Raw genomic sequence first — 24,028 nt, 5'->3', positions numbered from 1 at the left:
ACTAGCTGGAGCATCCACAATAGTTAGATCAACATCAATGTATTGCATCACCAATAGTTAGATCAACATCACTGTATTATAGACACAAGCCTGTTCCAAAGGAACCATATATCTTGAAAACCAACGGCACTCGAATCCATCAAACTACCGATCGAGCATCTTGCAACAAATTACACAAGTACACTGCTATTAAAATCTATCCTTTTAGCCCATGTAGACGCAAAGAGAGTCCATGCAAACGTCCACATCTGATTCAGGCCACACCTCTTAGACACCTTTCCTGACACAATCAATGGCAGCCTCTACGCGAAGCTGGATTTAGTGGAGGAGACATCACGGTGGCCAAACGACCCTGGTCCCGCACTTGGCGAGGAGGCCATTGCATATAAACAGGTTCCAAAACCTGCCTAATTTGGCGCTCCTGTGACTGCATACATGTAGGTTGCTCGTTGTCGGTAGATTATTTCTAATAGATGACATCCTTTTGGCTTGTGGATTATTCTATCCAGACTGAATCCCATACGTAGAGGCTCCCTTCCCAGCGCAAATTTGCTAACCCAGCAGCCAGACACACACTGTGCTCAGCCAAGATCCGCCTCTTCTAGCGAAAACAGTCGCCCACAAGCGCCCGTCACCACCTGATCTCAGCTACACCGAACGCAAGCTCCACCTTGTTGGCCGGCTAGGCTTTAGCTCATGCACATAGTTCTGCCAGCTCTCAACACGCACCGGAGATCAATCCCTTAACATCAATCTCCAAGGCCCTTCAAATGCACCGGAGATCTGATACCATATATGCGCAGCTTAACGAGAGAATGATTATACAAGGCTTGGGAAAGGCTCTCTATATGAGAAAACATGGTTTCTATAGCAAGGACGATGAAGTCTACAAAAAAGAAGGTGTAGTTATAATCCTTATGAATGATTATGCATGCTAACATTGTAATGTACATACTGAAGCCATTCATTGTATTTTTTGTCTAGGCCTTTAAAGATATCTTAAACCACATTGCTTCCATTGAAAGCATAGAAGGCATGGCAGGTATGGAATATGGAACTACATTTTCTCTTTTTTAAAATTCAAAAGAGGAAAAAAATTGATCTTGAAATATTAAAACACATATTACAATATGTGTGGCAAAGAATATAGTGTATGTTTAATAACTATACTAAAAAAGAGTAAGGGTAGACTTATAGTTTAAGATAGAAGGTTTTTCAAAGCAAGTCGGTTTATCAAGATTGGGATCCAAGTATTATTAGGTGAACAATGATAAATATATAGACACAAGTCATGCTCATGGAATATTAATACACATAGGTATTTGAATGAAATGAAATTTTACACATGGGCTTCTTTTCTTGGTAGTTGTCTACTTTACATTTAATAATAATAAATATTTTAAATAACTTTTCTTGCATTTTTTAAGCTTATATCATCCATATATTCATTCCTAAGTTTAAACATGATGGGTTTATAAATGTCTAGAAATTCCCACTTTGAATGTCTAGAAGTTTAAACATGATGGGTTTATAGCAATAAACTTGAATGTCTAGAAATTCCCACTTTGAGAAGTTTTACACCCTATGGTTCTTAGATGTATAAAATCAGATGACATAAAAATAAAATTTAATAAATACGTAGGAAGTCAAAACAAAATCCAACTCCAAGAGACTTGTTAGAGTGCCGGCTAGGTACAAGGAAGCAATCGAGAATCATGTAAATTTATCATATCATAGGTCTTATTGGTTTTTAAGTTTTTTCAATGCGTGGAAGCATGATAATGTTTCTAAAGTGTGGTTATATTTTTTTTAACATACAGATCCCACTTGACAAAAGGTTTTATCTCACTTTCTTCCAAAAACATTTAAAAAGATTGAGGTTTGTTTAATTCTCTTGGCTATTATTTTTGCATTCTTATCTTAATATGTTGAATTTCAAAACTATATTATAAATGTTAAGGATGACTAGAAATAGAAAACCTTTAATGCATGTTTCTTTATTGGATTTGGTTGCAGCTTGAAGAACTATAAGTGTTTAAGAAAGAGGAAATAGCTTTAAATTTGATGGGAGAGCATGACATAGATTTGATGTATAAAAAACAGTGCAAGAATCTATCAAAAATTAACAAAAGACAAAGAACGGAGATTTTTTTGAATTTAACAAATCAGTTAAGGAAGATGAGAAATTGGATATCTTGATTCAATGAGCACTTGCAAACAATTAGGTTAAGTTGAAGGAAAAAAATGGTAAGAAAATTACTCAAGATCTCGGGGGGTTCACTATATGTAAACCCTGTATATCACGTGCGTTCAAGACCTACTTTAAAAACCCCTTATGTGTGAATTTTTCATTAATAAAACACACCTTTTTTCTATTCAACCTTTGAATACCCCCTTTAAATGGTACCCTTCTGTATGTAAAAAAATGTGTTAAAAGGGGATTTTAAAAATCCCTTTTGTTGAACCCACATGCTATGCTTACATATTTATGAGTGACCCCTCGAGCTCAAGATAAAGTTGAGGTGCTATAGATTTCAGCATAGTTATGCTTTGAACTTATATTCCATGAGCTTATAGTTAGAAAAAATCACATTGTGAAAATGTTACCATGTGTGAAAAAGCAAATATAAGTTTCATAGGTGTTAAAGTAAAAGGAAAATATTCACATAATGGATATTTCAACATGTGTGAAAAAAAAGCATAAGTTTCATAGGTGTTAAAGTAAAAGCGAAACATTCAAAAGAGTGAGTTTTCTATTCACTTGAGTATTGTAACATTCACACTAAAGAAAGAAAACCACCATGAGTAAAACCTTTTTTTCACAAGTGTGAACTTCAATCACACATTGCAAGTGTTAAAAGAAGATTGAAAGAGCCCTCAAAGAGCCTTTTTTTCATATGGAGATAAAAATTCTAAAACTTCTTGTGATGTGACTGAGGATGAACCACAGGTGGATAAGGTCGTGCAATAGCAATAGTAGGAGTGGTGGATGAGCCCTAGGTTGTAATGGATCATTCGACTATAATTGGGGGTTGAAGAACCTCCAATGAAATTGAGAGATTTGTCGCGTCGTTGGGCTATTTTGAGTGCCATGGCATGGGTAATTGTCCCCTTATGTGGTTTTTATATGAAATAGGTTCATACAAGTCTCGTAAGCTACACACCTAGGTAGGCCCATGTCTAGTAGCCTCACAACTTGCAGTACATATTATGGACTCACGTCATGGTGTCTCATTGGTTCACATCATGGCTAGTTGGGTTCACGATTTTTTATTATGAAATAGACTCTCAACTTCTGTTTTTTATGAAAGAGGCACACTTAAGTAGTACAGATTCCAAGTTGTGCATGGCTTTGTGCTTATGTAAAGATTGGTGAGCAATAATTGGCCTTAGTACTCTAATAATGAAAAGGACAAGGAAATTTCTTGAGAATTGATGCTGGTGTATAGATTGTATGACAAGAAAATCCTTTAGGTAGGTGAGTCCTTACAATTCTTCAAGGCGATTTGAATTGGCTAGTACAAATTACCCTAGTCTCACATCACGTCTTGTAAGGCTCATGTCATGTCTTTGTAGGCTCACGTCACATCACACTCTGTAGACTCCTACTAGGCTCATATCACATCCCCTCATGTCTACTAGTAGACTCATGTCACATCCCTATAGACTCATATCTGCTATGCTCGTGTCTAATTTCACAAGTTGCATCCCCCAATACGAGAGGTATTTTAGCTTAGTTTTTCTAACCTTTAAGATTTGATAGAATTATATGGAATATTTTAAGGTTCCTTAGCCTAATCATGGGTGTTTATGCATTTGATTAAGTGTTTATGGTTTGCTTTTTAATTGATTTTGGATGCTCTCTCTATGCTACTAATTTCAACCATGCATGAAAAACATCAAAGGAAATAATATCCACACCCTAATACATTCAATTGGAGCTCAAAAGAGATTATGCTTTCTCAGTGATAACCACTCCTAATCACACTAGATAAGCCACTTCTTGGCTCTATGCAATCAAATCTACACTCACCTAGATGTATCTGTTGTGAAGGAAAAGTCAAAGGTTTTTACATGCTTTAGATACTTTGTTTCTATGGTTGAAAATGTGTTTATATGTAAAGTTGGCACCCTTGGTATAGACCGAGGGAAGGGAGAATATGGAAAAGGAGTTCATGCTTATATGGTTGAAAGAAGCATAAGACATCAATCTATGATCCCTTACACACCATATCTAAACATATAAAGTTGGCACCCTTAGTATAGATCGAGGGAAGGGAGAATTTCTCAAAGGTGTTTCATGCTTATTAGGTTGAAAGAAGCATAAGTCATCAATGCATGATCCCATACACACCTCATAAAAATAGTGTATTTGAGATAAAGAATAGCTCTCTCTTGGAGATGGCACATTGCATGGTTAAAAGACTTTGATTTACCTCATCTTTTTGGGTTGGAGGTACTCATGTGTGCCAGTTATGTGTTAAATAGATGTTGCACTAAGGCCTTGTAGACAATTACCCCTCATGAATCTTCGATTGGTAGGAAGCTGTATAAAATCTCCAAGTGATTGACCTAGTTTTTGATTATTTAACACCACCTCTTGTTGAAACATAAAAGTGTGTAGTGAACTAGCTCCTATTGAGATTTTGCATTTAAATATTGGTTTACAAAACAATTCTTAAAAATTAAAGAAAACTTACTTTATCCTTGAGACTCTCTTTCTTGCTATACTTTTGTTTTCTTGTTTAGAGGAGATCTACCACCTATAAATATTTCCTTCTCAAACATACTTCGCTCCACTGGACTTTGAAGGTAAAATCTCATGATGATGCTCATGGATAATGCATTTAATTCTTTCTTGTTCCTCCTTTTTTGAAGTAGATTTCTAGCAATCTCTAATCCATTAAACCACATTCGCACAAGGCGATAATTACCAAGCAATATGGCATGTTGGTCTTTAAAGAACCTTACTAAAATCTCTTTTCCACAGATCTTATTTCTATCTCTATGATTCATCCTAGGTGCTTGAAACACTTCATCGTATGTAAGATGTCAGACTTACACATGAGACTCTAGTGAAAAAAACTAGCGTCTTTTCTTGTAAACAAGGGTGTCCCTTTTCATACTTAAATATTTTCCAATATTTCTTGATCACTATTACCTATATAATCATGTTAAAAACTAAGAATTTTATATAGCATGTAAACTTATTAAAAGCACATTACTCTATATATCTATTTAAAAGAGTGCAAACTTTAAGATAGAATAATGGTGCCTATCTTATTTTGACTTTGTAGCAACTTTGATGTCATTGATCATTGTATCCATAAGACCCAATAAATTATTATCTTCGCTCATGATTTTCTTCAACATTGTTGCCATATCTACATTGATACTAGCCATTTAAACTTGTATAAACTTGAGAGATTAAATTAAATGTAAGTATTAATAAAAAAATAGTATAGTCATATAAAAACATGAAATTTGTAAAAACTAATAATACACAAAAACATACCATTGACTTTGAACAATTTTGATCTCATTGTTGAAGAAAAATGAAGCTATGATTGCCACATGACTAGTATGACCTTTACTTCTCCCATCAATTATCATTTTTCTTCTTTTTAAAACTTTACATTTATCATTTATCAAGAGACATAACCACCAATATTTCCAATCATTCTCTTCCATCTTTTTTCTTTTATATGAAACATGCCCAACCATGTAGCTTTCATTTACTTTATTGTGTAGTCCACAACCCCAATTACCATGTATTTTAGATCATTTGAAGAACATAATGCATTAGTTAGAGACTTCACTTGAATAATATAGTTATCTTGTAACTAAGGTGGAATATTGTTAGCCTAGTTAGCTTGGAACTCCCTGGTGTAAAAAGCCCTATGCACGGGCACTTTTTACCTTATACTGGTAGGGGTTTGGTCCCCGTGTAAACTATTAAAAGACTAGGGGCATGTAAAAGGGTAGAAGGGTGTGTGTGTGAATGGACTTATGGTCCACTAGCTCAGCTATTTAAAGGCAAAGCTAGAAGGCATTTTGTGTGTGCAAAGGCCAAGTTGTATGTATAAGCAACTTAATAAACAAGATTTGTTCTTGTATTTTTTGGGTCTCTCTCCTCCACTCAACTTGATCTAGCATAAGCACCACATTTTCTTAACATGGTATCTAGAGCTTGGGTAGATTAGGTCACATTTTGGTTGGTGTAGACTAGGTTATCCACATTTCACTTTTCGTGGAGAAGAACCCCCCCAGCCCCAGTGGAGGCCTTCCAACTACTTATGGAGGCCATATCTTGGCTTGAGTCCAACTAAGAAGTTGTAGAAGACCCCCGTGCATTTATCTTCATACTGCCAATTGCTGGTTTTCTCCTCTCTCTGCCATGCCATTACGCCCTGAGCAGGCCGGCACACTTTTTCTACATCGCTGCTGTCGTACAACTCATTCGCTGTGTGTAGGCGACTGTGGGCAATGTGAGCTTGGGGCTTTTAAAGCCCATGACCTAAGGGCCTACTACCTGAAGTTTCAGCCCCATTGGCTACGTGAAACGACTGTGGGGGGGAAAAGACCAGGCGGCTACTAATTTTCTCCATGAAAGCTTGCTCAAGAGCTTGATAATAGTGTTCATAAACACTAATAATGTTGATTAACACTAATGATGCTACTAATCCAGCAAAGGGGAGCCATTTCAGAGTGTTTCTAAAAACTAAGTGTGTTATTAAACATAATGGTGAATCTAATCACCAATACAAGTGTCATTTAATGCTAAAAATGTGCTCTTAAGCGCACTAATAGTGTTGCTAAACACTAATGGTGATCTTAATCACCAAAGAAAGTGTTCCTTGACACTAATGAAGCTCTCTCCATCAGAATTAGTGGTTGGGCACAAACCCTAAGTGCTAAACCATAAGCTTCACCATCTTAATCTCCTTTTTTATGCAACATCCTTGGCTTGATTAAAGGTTGTTGCACTCTCATAAGCCTTTCTCTTTCTACTTAAGCCAAAACATCACAAATTTTCTAGTTTTCTTCTTCATAAATCAGCCCCCATTACTCTCTTGTAATCTCCCTTCAATACCCAATGTCAAAGGAAAACACCCAAATTAAGAAGTTCTCAGAAGAGGGCTTCCACACTTGGCAAGTTCTTGTCAAGTACAAGATGATGTCCAAAGGTTTTTGGCCATTCATCTCTGGCACTAAGGTTATTGATGGAACTAAGGCTGAAGATATTGAAGATGATGAGAGGGCACAAGCCATCATCATGCTTCATCTTGATGAGGCTCTTATTCACCATGTGGACTAGCTTCCAAGGAGAAATGGGATGAGCTTGACAGGCTCTATGGAGCTCGTGGTAAGAATTCCAAGATCTCACTTAAAATTGAATTTTTTTAGCTTGGAGATCAAAGAGGGAGACGGCATTGGAGCCTTTATCTCTCATTTGAAGGGCCTTATGGCTCAATTTGCATGAGTGAATGCGAGAATGGATGAAGATGATGCAGTGGCTGTTTTGTTAAAAGCAGTCAAGAAGGTGTACCCCACCTTAGTCACAACCCTGAAGAACATACCTAATCCCACCAATCATTCAATCTTGTCTTGATGAAGAAAAGAGGCCAAAGGGAGGAGCTGAATCTTCAAATGCATCGACTCCATTGAATATCAAACAAGCTTTATCACATCAAGTGAGCAGAGGAGGGTGTGTGCATTGCAAAAAGGTGGGTCATTTGGCAAATAATTGTTGGATCAAATATCCCAACAAGATGAAATGTAACAAGTGTAAACAAACAGTGCATATCACTTCTAAATGCCCTAACAAAGAGTCAGAGGCTAGCTTTGCATCAGCCTCTAACTCCACTGAGAAATTGTTTTAAATCTCAATGTAGCAATACCTATATTCCTAACCTTGTACGCCTAATGTTATAAAGGCAACCTATGTCCAATACCACCTATTCCAATTTTTTCATAGTTGGTATTGAGGGGGGGTATTAAAAGACTAAGGTCATGTAAAAGGGTAGGAGAAGGGTGTGTGTGTGTGAATGGACTTATGGTCCACTAGCTCACCTATTTAAAGGCAAAGCTAGAAGGCATTTTGTGTGTGCAAAGACTAAGTTGTGTGCATAAGCAACTTAATAAGCAAGATTTATTCTTGTATTTTTTGGGTCTCTCTCGTCCACTCAACTTGATCTAGCATAAGCACCACGTTTTCTTAACATAAACATACTCTTGTGTGTTAGCAACATTAAACCTAGGGCTAGGGCTTCTATTTGTCCTCTTGTACTCTATTCATTTTGTATCATTATCATTGAGAGTACTTTCCAACTTCTCTTTTGGTCTTTGAGCCCGATTTGACTGTGTGTGCATGTGTGTCTGTGTGAGTGTGCAGAGCACATTCTCCCTCATCCAACATTGGTATCAGAGATAAGGTTTATAGCCTTGCTTTAAGTGTCTTGGTTTTTGAGGCTGCATGCATTTGATTGTTGGCACCTGCCCATTGACATCTGTGCCTTCTCCCACCTTGATTTCCTGCCTTTGTCCTTGACACTCTCCTCATTGGCATGCCACATGTTGTTGTTTTTAGAGCTTCCTGGCATCAAATCCATTAGCTCCTCCCAATTAGTCCTTGAAGTGGTGAATCTTGGTGTACATTGATGGTGTTTTATATCTATGCTACCATATATCCTTTCATCTTCGCCTGCATAGCTCCTGGGTGAGCTCTTGCACTTCTCACTTTCCCCAAATCTAGGGTTTCTCCCTCCTCTATACATTGGTCGTCTTTTTTTATGTTGTTGTACATTCTGGCCAACCCCACACACTAGCACTACACTCATCTCAAGCTTTCATAAGCTTTCGGCATTAGATTTTGATATCTGGTGAGTACTACCTTTTAGTTTTTGACATTGGACTTATACATCCATCAATTTAGTCTAGTAATACATTGAGCTTTCCATTTGGTATTGGACTTCTGTGTCTATCAAGTCTGCTTAGTTAGCCATTAAGTTGCGTCTGTCTCAAATATCACAATAAAATTCAAGAAATATAGAACTTTGACAAATAGAGAGAATATCGTCTTCGATTATATACATCTTTCATACAATAGATAACAAGAAGTGGAGGACTCTTGTGTGGATCTCGAACCACTTAAACACCCCCGAGCTATCTCACTCGCACTCTCACTCGCACTCACACTCACACACACACGCACTCTCACTTGCACTCCAAATCTTCTTCTTCTTCAGTTTTCTGAGTATTCCGCCTCTTTTCTTGCAGAAATCCAAAAGTAGCCCTTTCTAGAGCTATCTCAAATTGTGTGCCATTTTTCTTGGCGATGTAGTCCTTTTTTTGAAAAAAGCGTGTTTAGGAAGCTTTCTTCACATGCAATCATCATTTCCATGAAATTACATTTTTTTCAAACACTGGAAAAACAACCCTTTCTCATGGCATGCTACTCGTGCCTTAGTGACCCGATGAGGATGCTTAATAGCTCATCCTCAAACATTCCATCCCCTCTTCGATTTTGTATTTGTTCGTCCGAGGTTAAATCTTTATCCTTGACCTCCATTTAGGACTTGCAATGTCTTGACACAAAAACCTAGGCATATTTTTAGCACAAAAACATTCAAAGACCACTTTGGAGTCACCAAACGAATGTGAAATAATGCAAATCACAAAATTTTCACTCGAGCAAAGTTGTTCTATGTGAAAAGATGCAAGGGAGAAGAGAGCTTGAGCTCTTGCAAGCACACACACACTCACAAAACCCTAAAAGAGAACACACAAGGTGAGAGGCTGAAAATCTTCTTCTTCTTCACACAACATTCAACACACCATATACAAAGATAAGAGTACACACAATATGAAAAGGTACTCAACCAAATACATACTAGGGTTCTCTATAGTGTGAACCTAACTAAATGAGCTGGCGCTATAACTATGCCAATCTCTAGAATGGCTGTCACACAGCCTGTAATCCCACTGGCCGCATATCACCCATGAGCTCACCAACCATGCTAGTGGTGTAAGAGTGGGGCCTATCCCCTAGGCGGGTCATCAGTGTCCACCGCCTCACTAGATGAGCTCGATATCTCAACACTCCCCCTCGAGCTCAACTCTATCTCATGTACACTAAGCGAAGCCCTGAATCTGCGGAGCTTCTCTATACCCAATGCTTTGGTGAAGATGTCAATGACCTGATCTTGTGTACTGACATAAACAAGGTCAACGTCTCCTGCCAAAACCTTCTCTCTGACAAAATGGTAGTGGACCTGTATATGCTTCATGTGAGCATGAAAAACTAGGTTCTTGGCCAACTGTATACTGCTAATGTTGTCACAAAAAATGACAACTTGTCTATCCACTGATAGACCCAAATCTTCAAGTAACTTTCTCAACCAAGCTACCTCACATGCTGCCATAGCAGCACCTCTGTACTCGGCCTCTGTAGTACTCGATAGAGCAACCGTAGGCTGCTTCTTGCTGCTCCAAGTCACAGCAGCACTCCCCAAAGAAAAGATGAAGCCACTAGTAGATCTTCTATCTGAGATACTACTAGCCCAATCAGCATTTGTGTACCCATGTATATATATCTCTGTCCCAGTTTCATAAAATAGTCCACAATGCAAAGTAGACCTCACATACCTCAGTATGCATCTCAATGCATCCAAATGCTGCATAAACTGACTCACCAACCCAACAGGCATAGCTCAAATCTGGCCTGGTGATCGTCATGTAGATCAAGCTTCCTACTATGCGCCTATACATAGTAGGATCCTCCAAAATCTCTCCTGAATCTGCACTCAACTTGCCATTCTGATCCAATGGCACTGAGAAAGGCTTACGGCCTGTCATACCATACTTAGGTCACCACATGTCCATGTGGTGACCTAATCACCTCAATGCCCAAGAAATATCTGAGCTCCCCCAGATCCTTCATCTCAAACTTTTGTTTAAGCAAGATCCTTACATTAAAGATCTTTGCATCATGGTCCCCCGTAATGATCAGGTCATCTACATAGATGACAACAAGCACAACCCCTCTATCATTGTGTCTCACATATAGCAAGAAATCTGCATTGGCTACATGAAAGCCAATAGTGATAAGATATTCAAAAATCTTGTCAGACCATGCTCTTGGTGCTTGTTTTAAGCCATACAAGGCTTTCTTCAACCTACAAACATGCTCGGGGTGACTCACATCCTCATAACCAAGTGGCTACAACATATACACCTCTTCCTGCAAATCCCCATGCAAGAATGCATTCTTTACATCCATCTGATGTAAAGACCATTGCTTTGACATAGCCACTGCTATCAAAACTCTCATTGTTGCCATCTTGGCAATTGGGCTGAAAGTTTCCTCATAATCAATGCCATATGTCTGTGCATATCCTTTGGCTACCAATCTAGCCTTGTACCTACTTATGCTTCCATCACTGTTATGTTTTACTTTGTACACCCACTTGCATCCAATGGCTTTCTTGCCTTCAGACAATTGCACTAAATCCCAAGTCGCATTTCCATATAGTGCATCCATCTCCTCATCCATAGCTTTCTCCCAACACACATTTCCAACAGCCTCATTAATGCATGTGGGCTCTACAACCTACACAACTTTTGCCATGTATGCATAGTGATGTGCCACATAACCATCATAGGTAAACCTCTGCATAGGATTCTTCATTCTCCCATATCTTCACAGCTTTGCATTCATGGCTTCCATAGCCTTCTTTACACCAGGTTTTCTCATAGCTGGTATCCCAAGATCCTCATCAAGGCTCATCTTTGAGCCACTAAACTCTCCATCAACATGAGAATGCCCTGCAGAAATGTCAGGCATACTAAGGGGCTCAACCACTTTCTCTTTGCCTTTATGTGATGTACTAATCACATTTGCAGGACTGGTATTATGACGTAGCCTACCACTCCATGGTTTATCAACTGAACCACTAGATGAGGACTCTCCTGGTCCACTCAAAGACTGTGATTGCTGACTTGTATTCTGTGCAACCACATTTCCACTCACATTAGTCCCAATAGCTTCTTTTTCAGCAGCATATCAACTGCTCATCTCATAAAAAACAACATCCGTGCTTACCCTCAACTCACATTGTCAGGCAAAATTTTGTAAAAGTGTTTTGGGCTTATGTACATATGGATGCATGGCATGCAAAAAAGCTTTGCCCTGAATGCCCTGGCACGTGTACAGAGTGGATGGTTTGGTAGTAGGCTAGTACATGCATGTTTTTTTCTGGGAGCAGGTGCTTGAGGTTCTTGAGTGTTGTGGAAGGCTTGTTCCAGAAAGAGAATACAGGGAGCCCTTGTATTTGAGCCCTTGTATTTGAGCCATGTGTTCTCTTGCAAGATGTAAAGAGGATCTCACAGTAAGCATGGGAATGTGCCTTTGGACAGAATAAGTTGAGGACCCTTGTGTTAGGTGGGAACGAGGGCTAAGGCGCACTTAAATCAAATGTTTTGTTACTAAGGCTTGAGCCTTGGCTGAAGATTAATGGCTCCACGTGGAAGCACATGGGAATTATAATTGGCATGATGGCAGATTGATCCGGGGCTGATTCTGGATGCAAACCCATGGCGCTCCATTTTTAGTAAGCACGTGATGATGGTCGACAGTGCATGGCACCGACTGCAATAGCCGTGTTTGGTATTTATGGTGTAGCTAATGAAGAGTGTGTGGCGGCTCTGCAGGGGATGATGGTCGTGGCCATCGCAGCTCATATACGTGATCACTACAGTAGTGGTGGGCTTTCTCAGAGTGATGACGATGGCAGTAGGGCTGCTGCGACGACTAGTGTTGTCTGAGAGAGCAGAGAGTGTGTTGTGTTTGGGTTTGTTGCGGCTAGTAGCACAGAGCTGCCCATAAGAGAGTGAAGTTTCTTTTGTTCATTTAGTCACCTCGATGCGTAGGGCTCGTGTGTGTTTCATTCCTTTGGTTGGCTCTACAGTTGGCAGGTCTGAGCGTAAGGGCATGTTTCTTTTGTTTCTTTTTTGCCACATGTGGTTGGTCGCTCCAGGCATGCTTCTTTGTTTGTATCCACTGCCACAACTAGTGTCTGAGCCCAGCTCATGGGATGAGGTGATGATGTTCTTAGAAAAGGTGAGAGAGGGATTAGTCATCATGTTTGTGGGGCAGCTTGTAGAGCCAAAGGGTGTATTGTCTTTTACTAGTATTGCCGCTACTGATGGCAAGCAGAGATGTGTTGTTTTGTTGGGCTACTGCTCTCAGCCATGGCCCAGGTATATGTTGCTAAGATGAATGGGGGATAGCCTTGTGAGTATACATCTTGTGTGTTGATTTGAAGGTGTCATGTATGTGAGATGGTGTGAAGCAAAAGCTTCTATGTGTTTGAAGAAGCTTGTATGGAAGCGTTGGTTGGGAATTCAAAGATGGATGACATAGGTGATGTATTTGGCTATGCCTTGTGAGTTTGTATCCTGTGTGTGTTGATTTGAAGGAGAAGGCATGATTGATGTGTTTGGTGGTGTAGTCCATGGGTTTACACTCTCACAGTGCACCTTGTGCCAGCCTTCGATTACCTCGTCATGCACACAGTGAGAGCATATGTGTTTGCTGGGTGTTTACTTTGACTATGATGTCCCTGTTTTGTGCTAGTGATTCCAAGGTTGGGGGAGTGGGAAGCTATAGAGGCCTGTTTCCTTGTTTTTTTTCCACTCCACAGCTTTTTGGTGATACTTTGCCCAACCCCTAGCCTGCGGAATCATTTATGATAAGCAGCAAAAAGCATACGACCACGTTTCCCTCTGTCAATCCTTTGAGCATCATACAAGGTAACCAAAACATCTCTATTCCATGTGTTCGAAGAAACATTGTCATCTTCCCAAGACGTAGTTTTCCATCCCACATCCCACAACATAACATAAGAACCTTTGGAAACAAAGCTTTTGACATACATAACATCCTGCCTCATTTCAATTCCATAATCATTGATGTGGTCAACGCTATTATTGGAAAACCAGTGAAGCAACTCCTGCTGAGGGTAATAACTGATGAAAGCTTCATCAAGAAAAACCTATTGTGCACATCCCAAAGAACAAGACTCTATAACCTGTTGTCCCATAGCACTTTCTTATCCATTAACATAAGAAACATCACCATCAAAGCCATCCACTACAGGCAAAACAAACTCCCCTTCAAAAGGCACCATTGCTAAAGCATCCACCTCAGTTTTTGTGTGTTTACCTTTATCAAGGCCAATAAGAAATTCATCTATCACAGCATCTATAATCTCATCCATAGCATCAACATCATTCATAGTCTTCTAGTGTCGCTCCTCCCTCATAGCATCAATTCTGCTCGTGGCTTTCTTAACATTAATGCACATTTGATCATCCAATTCCAACTCAGGTTCATCATCCTGTAGACTTTCTATATCCCACTCATCCCACAACGATACCTCATCCAAAGACTCAAAAGCATACTCTTCCACATCACATCCATACATCTACTCATGATTCACTTGTATCTCAACCATAGCATCCAAAGAAAGTACATCGGGATCTTGAAGGAAATCTACCTCAAAAAACCTACTCTCTTCAAGGGCATCCTCTGTCATAAAATCAGTCGCTACTTCCTCGCATTCTTTCTGTATGGCCTCCTCTTGTTGGGCAACCTTATCACCAAGAACTTCCTCATCAATAACCAGGGTAGCCATCTCTGCATCCTCCTCACTGATGAAGTGTCCTCTGTTCCCTGACTAGTAGTAGTGCTACTAGTCGTGTCATCAACACTCGAATCTGCTTCATCCTCCCCTTCATCATCAACAGGCTTCTGATTATCCATATTAAACTGCTTTTTGTCCCCTCTCCTGTCATATAGAGTAATGACCCCTTTCCTCCAATCTTGAACAGCTTCCACCGCTCTTAGCCATGGTCTTCCCAAAATGATGGGGAATGCACCCATTCCTGTGCTGGCATAACATGATAGTCCACAAGCACCTTTACATCAAAAGCCTGCAGTTCTAATTTGCCAACCGAATACAAAAACTAGACGCTTCAGTAATATAAAGACCCAACCTCTCCACAGTTGCTAGTGTGATTATGCAAATTTGTGCACCACCATCTATGTATGCTTCTCCCAAATTCTTCCCTTTGTGCCATACATCCACCACAGGACATATATCAGGCAATTCCTCAACAGATAAAATAGTCACTGTCCCTCTGGCAGGTTCTTTCTCTCTTGGGTTCACGAGTCTTTTCCACTGACATTTCAATTTGGGAGCTAATTCTATCAATTGCCCAAAAGTAATATTAGCTTTCCTTCCTGCCATACCCTCCTGCAAATTGTAGCTATCCTGCCCAACCCCTAGTGGAAAATCAGTCACTTGAAACTACGAGGCTTCTGCTTCCGCTTGACCTTTACATCCCCTCCTTTCTTCACTTTACCTTTCTTCTTGCTAGGCCCTGTAGCATCCCTGCCTTCCCTTTCCTCTGGCATCCATTTCCCTAAAGGCATTACATCAGCTTCCGTCTCCTTTGTCTTCTCAAGGGTGACCACATTCATCACCTTAGTTTTACCCTTCTCCTCATTTGTCAACCCACTGGTGTCTTGCTTCACCTTTAATTTCAATTCCATAATCATTTGCCCTATCGGGAATCTGAGAGGGTAAGGGATACATATCACCCCCCATTCTCGGCTGCTTATCACAGTCGGGACTTATATGGCCCAATTCACCACAATTCCAACATGTAGGAATAAACCGTCTACCCCTACCAAAGCCACGGCCACTTCCATAGCCTATCTGACCTTCAACCCCTTCCTGATTATAACCTCTGCCTCGGCCACGTCCACCACCACCTGTGTTCCCTATCATTTTCAAACTCACATTCTTCATACAATCCACTATTTACCTCATGTCCTGTGTTGAAGCTCTTCATCAAAAGCTGTAATAGTTGTGGGTGCCACCTTTGTCCCCTGTGGTGTGGCATTATTCATTTGAGCTTCTGTCGGTTGCACTCTTTCCAGCATGATTCTCATCGGTACTGCTTCTACCCTTCTAATTTCAGGCCTCACTACCACTGGAACCATCCCCAACTCGTTTATCCGGTTGCAACTTCCAATCCTTTTATTTGGCAATCTCCACAGCATCCTCATAAGATTTGGGCTTCTTTAATTCAACCTTCTAGCGAATGCCCCCCTTCAAGCCTGCAACAAAATGATCCTTGTCAATGGATTATTTTATATGTTAAAGTTTTAAAGAGGAGTGTGTGTGTATCTGTATTCAAAAGCAAAAGTTAAGAAAGGCATTTAATTATGGGTGGGTGAGTAATTGTCTAGTTCTACAGATTTCAGTGGTTCGGTGGTGGCTAATGGGTGGTGTCTAACCCATGGGCCGGATGGGGTAGGCTGGAATCAGTGGAGTTTTAATAATTAAATTGAAGTAATAGGAATACGCTTAGAATTTGAGTAGTTAAATAAAACCCTGAAGAGTTTCTCAAATGAGTAGATCAACAGTTGTGCTTGATTTCAGTTAGGAAAAAAGTGTTGATTTCCTCAGATGATTAGATCAACGGCTGTGCCTGATTTCAGTTTGGAAAAAAGCGTTGATTTCGTCAAATTAAGTCAGTGATAGTTTTCCTTCTATCTAGTTTATTCAGGTGAAGGATAGTTTAATCTCTTGAACCCATTAGAAAATTCGTTAAGAAGATCAAAAAGGTGGAATCGTCCCCGTTTTTCGGACAAGGAAAATTTTCAGTTTCGGTTTCGGAATGACCACCAGATTAGTCTCGTGTCCGGACATTCGAGGGTGAGGCCCCGAGTGGGAAACCTTGCCCCACGCAAGAGGAAGCTACTTCCGCTGCTAGCAACCGGGAATCCGATGCGCGGAGGGGGCAGAGGGGTCTCACAGATTGGCTCCATAAGAATCAGGCTGACATTCGTTGTCACAATGGAACCATCTCTTTCCTTGTCGTTCACGGGAATAAAGTTCAAGGAACTGGAATTTCTGGATCCCTAGTACTGCAATTAGTCAAGGCTTCTAAATTATTAAAAGGGCTCAGAAAATAAGCAAGCTGTTTATGTCGTTAAGATAAATCCGGTGTGGTGGACATAAAATGCCAGGCTAAAGAACCAAAGTGGTTAAGTGAGTCTGCAAATGTGTTCCCTGAAGAGCTAACTGAGATGCCTCCGACTTGCGAAGTAGATCATGAGATCGAGTTAACCCCCCCCCAGAGCTCACCCAGTAGCCCAACGCGCATACAAAATGCCAGTCCCTGAAGCCATAGAACTTAAGGAGCAGTTAAGACAATTGTTAGAGCAGGGATTCGTCAGACCCAGTGTCTCACCTTGGGGTGTGCCCGTTCTCCTTCAGAAGAAGAAAGATGGAACATTAAGACTCTGTATTGACTACAGAGGATTGAATCAATTAACAATTAAAAATAAGTATCCTATCCCTAGGATTGATGAACTTCTGGATCGGTTAAGTGGGACCCAAATATTCACAAAGATAGATCTCAAATCCGAGTACTACCAGATCAAAATCAAGGAACAGGACATCCTAAAGACAACATTCAATACTCGCTATGGGCATTATGAGTTCACAATCATGCCATTTGATTGACCAATGCCCCGATGACATTTAATCGCCGGGACATCCTAAAGACAACATTAAATACTCGCTATGGGCATTATGAGTTCACAATCATGCCATTTGATTGACCAATGCCCCGACGACATTTAATCGTCTTATGAAGGATTTTCTGAGAGAATACTTGGATGATTTTGTTCTTGTCTTCTTTGATGATATCTTGGTGTACTCGAAGAATGCAGTTGATCATGAAGACCATGTGTGCAAGGTCCTCGAAATCCTCAGGAAGCACCAACTCTTTGCAAAAAAGAGCAAGTGTTCTTTCTCTGTTGACCAAGTGGAATACTTGGGATTCATAGTGTCAAAAGATGGGATTTCTCCTAACCCCGCAAAGATCCAAGCAGTCGTAGATTGGCCAGAACCCAAGATGGTAAAGGAAGTCAGAGGATTCCTAGGATTAACTGGATGGTATAGAATCTTTATACCCAGGTATGCTCAGATAGCATCCCCTTTAACTAACCTTCTCAAGAAGGGTACCCTTTTTCAGTGGACTGATATGTGTTAGAGTGCCCTTGATAAGCTGAAGACAGCCTTAGTAAATTGCCAAATTTTACCAAACATTTTGAGGTAGTTACTGATGCCAGTGGGTTTGCCTTAGGCGGTGCTCTTATGCAAGAAGGTCATGCAATGGCCTATGAATCCAGAAAGCTCAGAACACATGAGAGAAATTCTACTGTCCCCACCATGACTTGGAGTTACTCTAGTTTATGCTCTGAAGTTGTGGAGACATTATCTTTTGGGACAGAGGTTTGCCTTGATGATAGATCATCAAAGTCTGAAGTGGATCTTCACCCAAAGGGATCTCAACATGCGTCAAAAGAGATGGATGCGGACCCTGCAGGAATTTGATTTTGAAATTAAGTATCGGCCAGGGAAAGAAAATGTGGTGGTGGCAGATGCGCTCAGCAGAAAAGCCTCCTTGCTTGCAACAATTACAGTGGTGTAAATCCATTGATCAGTGAAGCAAGGGAGATGTTGAAATACACAAGTGAATAGGGTGTGTGCGGGAACAAGCCCTTGGTTAGAGGCTGTAAAAGAGAATGTGTAAATGTGAAAGAACCTATGAAAAGGTGCGAAGAATCTACTGGAGAGAATAAAGGGTAGCATGAGATGATTTAGGAAGTGTGGAGATATTCTGGGAAGTGTGGAGATATTCTGGGAGAGGTGGAGAGAATCAAGCAAAAGAGGTGGAGGGAATCAAGGAGAAATTAGTGGAATTTGATGCTTGGATGTAAACACTATAAATTGAGGCATTGGCCTAATGAGAATTTTCTAGTTTTTTATTATCCATGCCTACATTAAGCTATTTGTTAATTACTCACTAATCACATCTTAATTATTTGCTAATCACTTTGTTAATGATGTTGATTCTAGTATTTGATTCACCATAGCTCATCACATTGCTATAATTTTAACATGGTATCAGAGCCAAGCCTAGAATCCATCAATTTGTGAGCCCATTATCTTGCTAATCACTTTACTAATTAGGATTAGTAAAAAATTAATATTTTTTCCTCTTTTTCAACTAACCCTCTGTACCCCCAGCTGGTGGAGGAGCTCTATCTCCTTACACACTCAACATTAGCTCCATTGCTTCTAGCCATAGATACCCAACACCCTTGCGCTCAAGCCAGTTGAATCAATGCAGCAAACCGCCGGCGACGGATGCAGGAGAAATTGCATTTTTTACGGGCACCGTTTTTCAGAAGGGAATTTGAGATTTCTTCTTGCTCAGTTGTTTGCAATGGCTCTAATTCCTCATAGCTCCAAGTGTTTTCAAGCATGCTCTACAAGTTGGTGAAGTCAGAATTCAATTTGATAAAGTCTACAATGAGATCCAAGCTCTTCATCAAATCTGCAGGTGACTTTGGTAAAACAGAGATTAAGCATTCAATATTTGGTCAAATCTTGTGTTTATTGGCTTAATCCTCTACTAGACTCGTTGCTATTGATGGCCTTGAAAGGATTTGATCTCATTTGAAGTCTAAGGCCCCCAAATCTGGACTCCCCACATACTCTATTTTTTACACACAAAATAGAGGATTAGTTTGCTAATCAATGATTAATCAGTGCTAATCACTATATTTTGGTGCAATTGAGGGTTCAAATTAACCATTAGGTATCTGATATAGATCCCTCTTCAGATTGCAACTCGGAGTTGGTTTGATACTTCAACCATTCCGTACAAATTGGTTACCCTTGATTTAATGTAATTTCTGGTAAAATTATGCTGATAAATTTGTGTTGATAATCATCATTTTGCATTTAACCATTGGTTAATGCCTGCAAATCACACTCAAATTCAAGATTATTCACAGCCACTGCCCTTGTCTAGAATAAGGCAAGAGGTAAGACCTCTCGTATAGATTTGGGTTTGCATTGCATAATGACACAAGATAAACATCAAAAGCCCAAAAGAACTGTCAACAAAACATTTAAATATGTTGCTCACATGGAGCAAGAAGACCTGACGGACAAGCTCATGGCCCGAGCCATGAAAGAAGAAGAACATCTCTGTCCAAGAAGAGGATCCACACCGAGAAGAAGATCTAGAGGAAGCATTGAAGGAAGACATCGACACGAGAAGAGAAGCTGCTACAAAAAGACTAAAAGAAGAGGAAGACATTGATGCGCGTGAAGAGAAGCTGCCACGACAAGAAGACTAAAGACAAGAGAAGATGTGAGGCTCCAAAGAGTGAGGAGCCATGTGAAAATCTCTGAGAGAGAAAGAGAGAGAGACCCCACAACCCAATGTAACCTGCCCCAACAAAGTAAAACCACCTCTGAGCCACTAATGATGTAGGCCACGTGGTAGAGAGATGTATGTGTGAGCACTTTAGTCAAGGTCACGGGGGCACTTGTAGTAGCCTTGGACACAAAGAGAGAGAGAGTGTCAAGGACTATGAGTTTAGGGACTTGAGGCACTGGTCGCGGACTATCAAAGTAAGAGAGAAACTTGGTATAGGGTCCAGGTGTGCTAGGATTGTTCACTTGAGGGGAGGTGTGCTAGACACTGGTCGCGGACTATCAAGTAAGAGGGAAACTTGGTATAGGGTCTAGGTGCTCTAGGAGTATTCACTTGAGGGGAGGTGTTGAAATACACAAGTGAATAGGGTGTGTTCGGGAACAAGCCCTTGGTTAGAGGCTGTAAAAGAGAATGTGTAAATGTGAAAGAACCTGTGAAAAGGTGAGAAGAATCTACTGGGAGAGAATAAAGGGTAGCATGAGAAGATTTAGGAAGTGTGGAGATATTTTGGGAAGTGTGGAGATATTCTGGGAGAGGTGGAGAGAATCAAGCAAAAGAGGTGGAGTGAATCAAGGAGAAATCAGTGGGATTTGATGCTTGGATGTAAACACTATAAATTGAGGCATTGGCCTAATGAGAATTTGCTAGTTTTTTATTATCCATGCCTACATTAAGCTATTTGTTAATTACTCACTAATCATGTCTTGATTATTTGCTAATCACTTTGTTAATGATGTTGATTCTAGTATTTGATCCACCATAGCTCATCACATTGCTGTAATTTTAACATGAGAGAATCATGCAGGACAAATTCTTTGCCCCTATTGCTACCCTTCTGATGCAGGAAAGCAAGACTCCTCAAGAAATGAGTTGAGCTCTTGGATGAAGGATGCATGTATTATAATAATTGGCTATGCATTCCCAATGATGAGGGAATAAAGGGAAGGATTCTGAGAGAAGCCCATGATAGCATGATAGCTGGACATCCAAGGTTTATAAAAACCTATATGTTTGTGAAGAAAAGCTTCTTCTAGCCAGGACTCAAAAAGGATGTACTTGATTATGTGCATTAATGCTTTATGTGTCAAAGAGTCAAGGCAAAAAGAGTCAAGATGCCAGGGAAACTACACCCTATAGACATTCCACAGATGAAGTGGGAATGTATCAGTATGGACTTTGTCACTGGATTACCTTCAGTGTTACAACTCCATTTTTGTGGTAGTTGACAAACTAACCAAAGTTGCCCATCTGATTCCAGTGAAAGAAACATACACTGCAGTGGATGTTGCCAGAGTTTTCCTTAAAGAGATCTTTAGATTGCATGGCTTACCCAGGAGGATAGTAAGTGACAGAGATCCCAAGTTCACATCAAAATTTTGGACTGCATTCTTGAAGCAGTAGGAACTTTCTTGGATCTCAGTACAGCCTATCACCTTGAAACAGATGGCCAGACTGAAAGAGTGAATCAGGTAATAGAAGATATCCTTTGGTCATGCTGCAAAAACAGGGAACCCAAGAAGTGGTTAAGCCATTTGCATCTAGTTGAGTTTGCTTACAATGCTTCTTATCATCGAAGCATTGGGATGAGCCCTTTCAAAGCACTGTATGGACAAGATTGCCTTACACCATTGACTTGGTCCGACCCATTGATCACAGTTGAGATGTCCAGACAAATGCTTGATGACATGGACCAACAAATGCAATCAATTCGTAAAAGATATTAAGGTGGCCCAAGATAGGCAAAAGCAGTATGCAGATAAAAAGAGATCAGAGACTCAGAGTTTGAAGAATCAGATATGGTCTTCATTCGAGTACGACCAAAAAGAAGTTCCTTATCCTTAGGGAAGTACAAGAAGCTCTCTCCCAAATACTGTGGACCGTATGCTGTTATAAAGAAAGTAGGCGATCTAGCTTATAAACTTCTTCTGCCTCCCCATCTCAAGGTACATAATGTATTCCATGTCAGTTTGCTTAAGAAATATGTACCCGACTTCTCTTCTCAACCCCTCTGAAGCTTGAGAAGTTTTCTAATTGGTTGTTTTAAATTCAAATCAAGCTTTCCCTAGGAATCTTAATGAGTAATCAAGAAAAAGTTAATCTTTATGCTTATTTAGAATGCTTTCTTATGTATATCTCTCTCTCAAAAAGAATAGTCATTCCTATGGCTAATTCTTTAGCAAAAGAATGCTTCTCATTGATAAATTCTTATTTCAAAACCAAACTCTAGGCTTGTTAAGCTAGAGAATAAGAAAATGATATTTTTATGCTTTTATGTTAACAAAATAATGGTTAATTCTTTTAGATTATTTATAAGTAGTTGAAAACTCCTTTCATTGATTCTAAATGAGAAATAGATTATCTTATCAAATTGGGAAAAGAGGAATAAGGGAATTAGCTTAATCTAGTGGGATAATCATAATTAAGTTTATGATTATGGTTAAAATTATGATTAAAATTCATAGTTTATATTTAAGCTTAAGAATAGATCTTCTATCATATTTGCATTACAATGTTTTATTCTTTTAAGAAAATTAAAAATTATCAGTCATAGCAGCTATGGTAAAATTTTCAAAAAATAATACATATCTTATTTTTATGCATAATGCTAAAAGAGGACTTCCTACCATATTCTAGGATTGGACATCCTATTCAAAAAGAATGATTTTCATATTCATGGAAAATAAATTTTTAGTATTTATGCATAAATATTTAATTAAAAGAAAAGAGAAATTTTTGGTAAATTTATTTTTATGCAAAAAGAGGAATTCCCTTAATATTTGAGATCCAAGTAATTAAATGGTAAAAGAGGAATTTTTGGTATATTAAAATAATGGATATTTTTATTAAATTTAAAGAGAAATTTTAGATAAATTTATTTTATACATAAGAAATTTTTAAATGATAAAAGAGGAATTCCCATGACATTTAAAATTCAATCATTTAAATATAAAAAGAGGGATTTTAAGCATATTAAAAAATGGATATTTGTATTTAATTAACAGAAGAATGTTTGTAAGATTCCTCCCTCCAACTTTTGAGGTGTATAGGTGTAAGAACCTCCCCTTCTGATCTTATAGGTGTATAGGTGTAAGAACCTCCCCTTCTGATCTTATAATTATTCCCCTCTCTCTGAAATAAAACAAAGATTCTGTTTTACCCTGTTTTGGCTTGGAGAGAGAAAATGTCTAAAGGGAGGTAATCCAAAATTGAGATATTTTTTGATATAAAAATCCTCCTAGTGTCTAAAATGGTTTCCCCTAAAATAATGATTGGTTGGGGGCCTCTCCAATGACTAAAGAATCAAGCAAAACAAGAGATAAAGTGTGATTTTATGGTCTTTTTCTTAATCTCTAAATGTTTCTCACATCTCAATCCCTCTCAAGCTTGAGAAGTATTCAATTGAATGGCTCTTTAATGCAATTGAAGCTCTCTAATGAATTTAAGTAATTAAACACATAAAGTTTACATTTATGCTTAATTTAAAATATTTTTTTAAGCATATCTCTCTCTTCCCTAAAGAATGGTCATTCCTATGATCTATTCTATATTCAAATGATGCTTCTCATTGTCAATAGAGGCCAAAGAAGTGGCTTTTTAATGCTTTATGCTATTTAAATTATGAAAAACTTAGGAATCAAGTCCATAATTGGATATT

This window comes from Cibotium barometz, chromosome 18, assembly GCF_041138505.1.
Source record: "Cibotium barometz isolate CiBa-2024 chromosome 18, ASM4113850v1, whole genome shotgun sequence".
Lineage (NCBI taxonomy): Eukaryota > Viridiplantae > Streptophyta > Polypodiopsida > Cyatheales > Cibotiaceae > Cibotium > Cibotium barometz.
The sequence above is the reverse complement of the archived record's forward strand: the minus strand, read 5'-3'. Positions refer to the sequence as shown.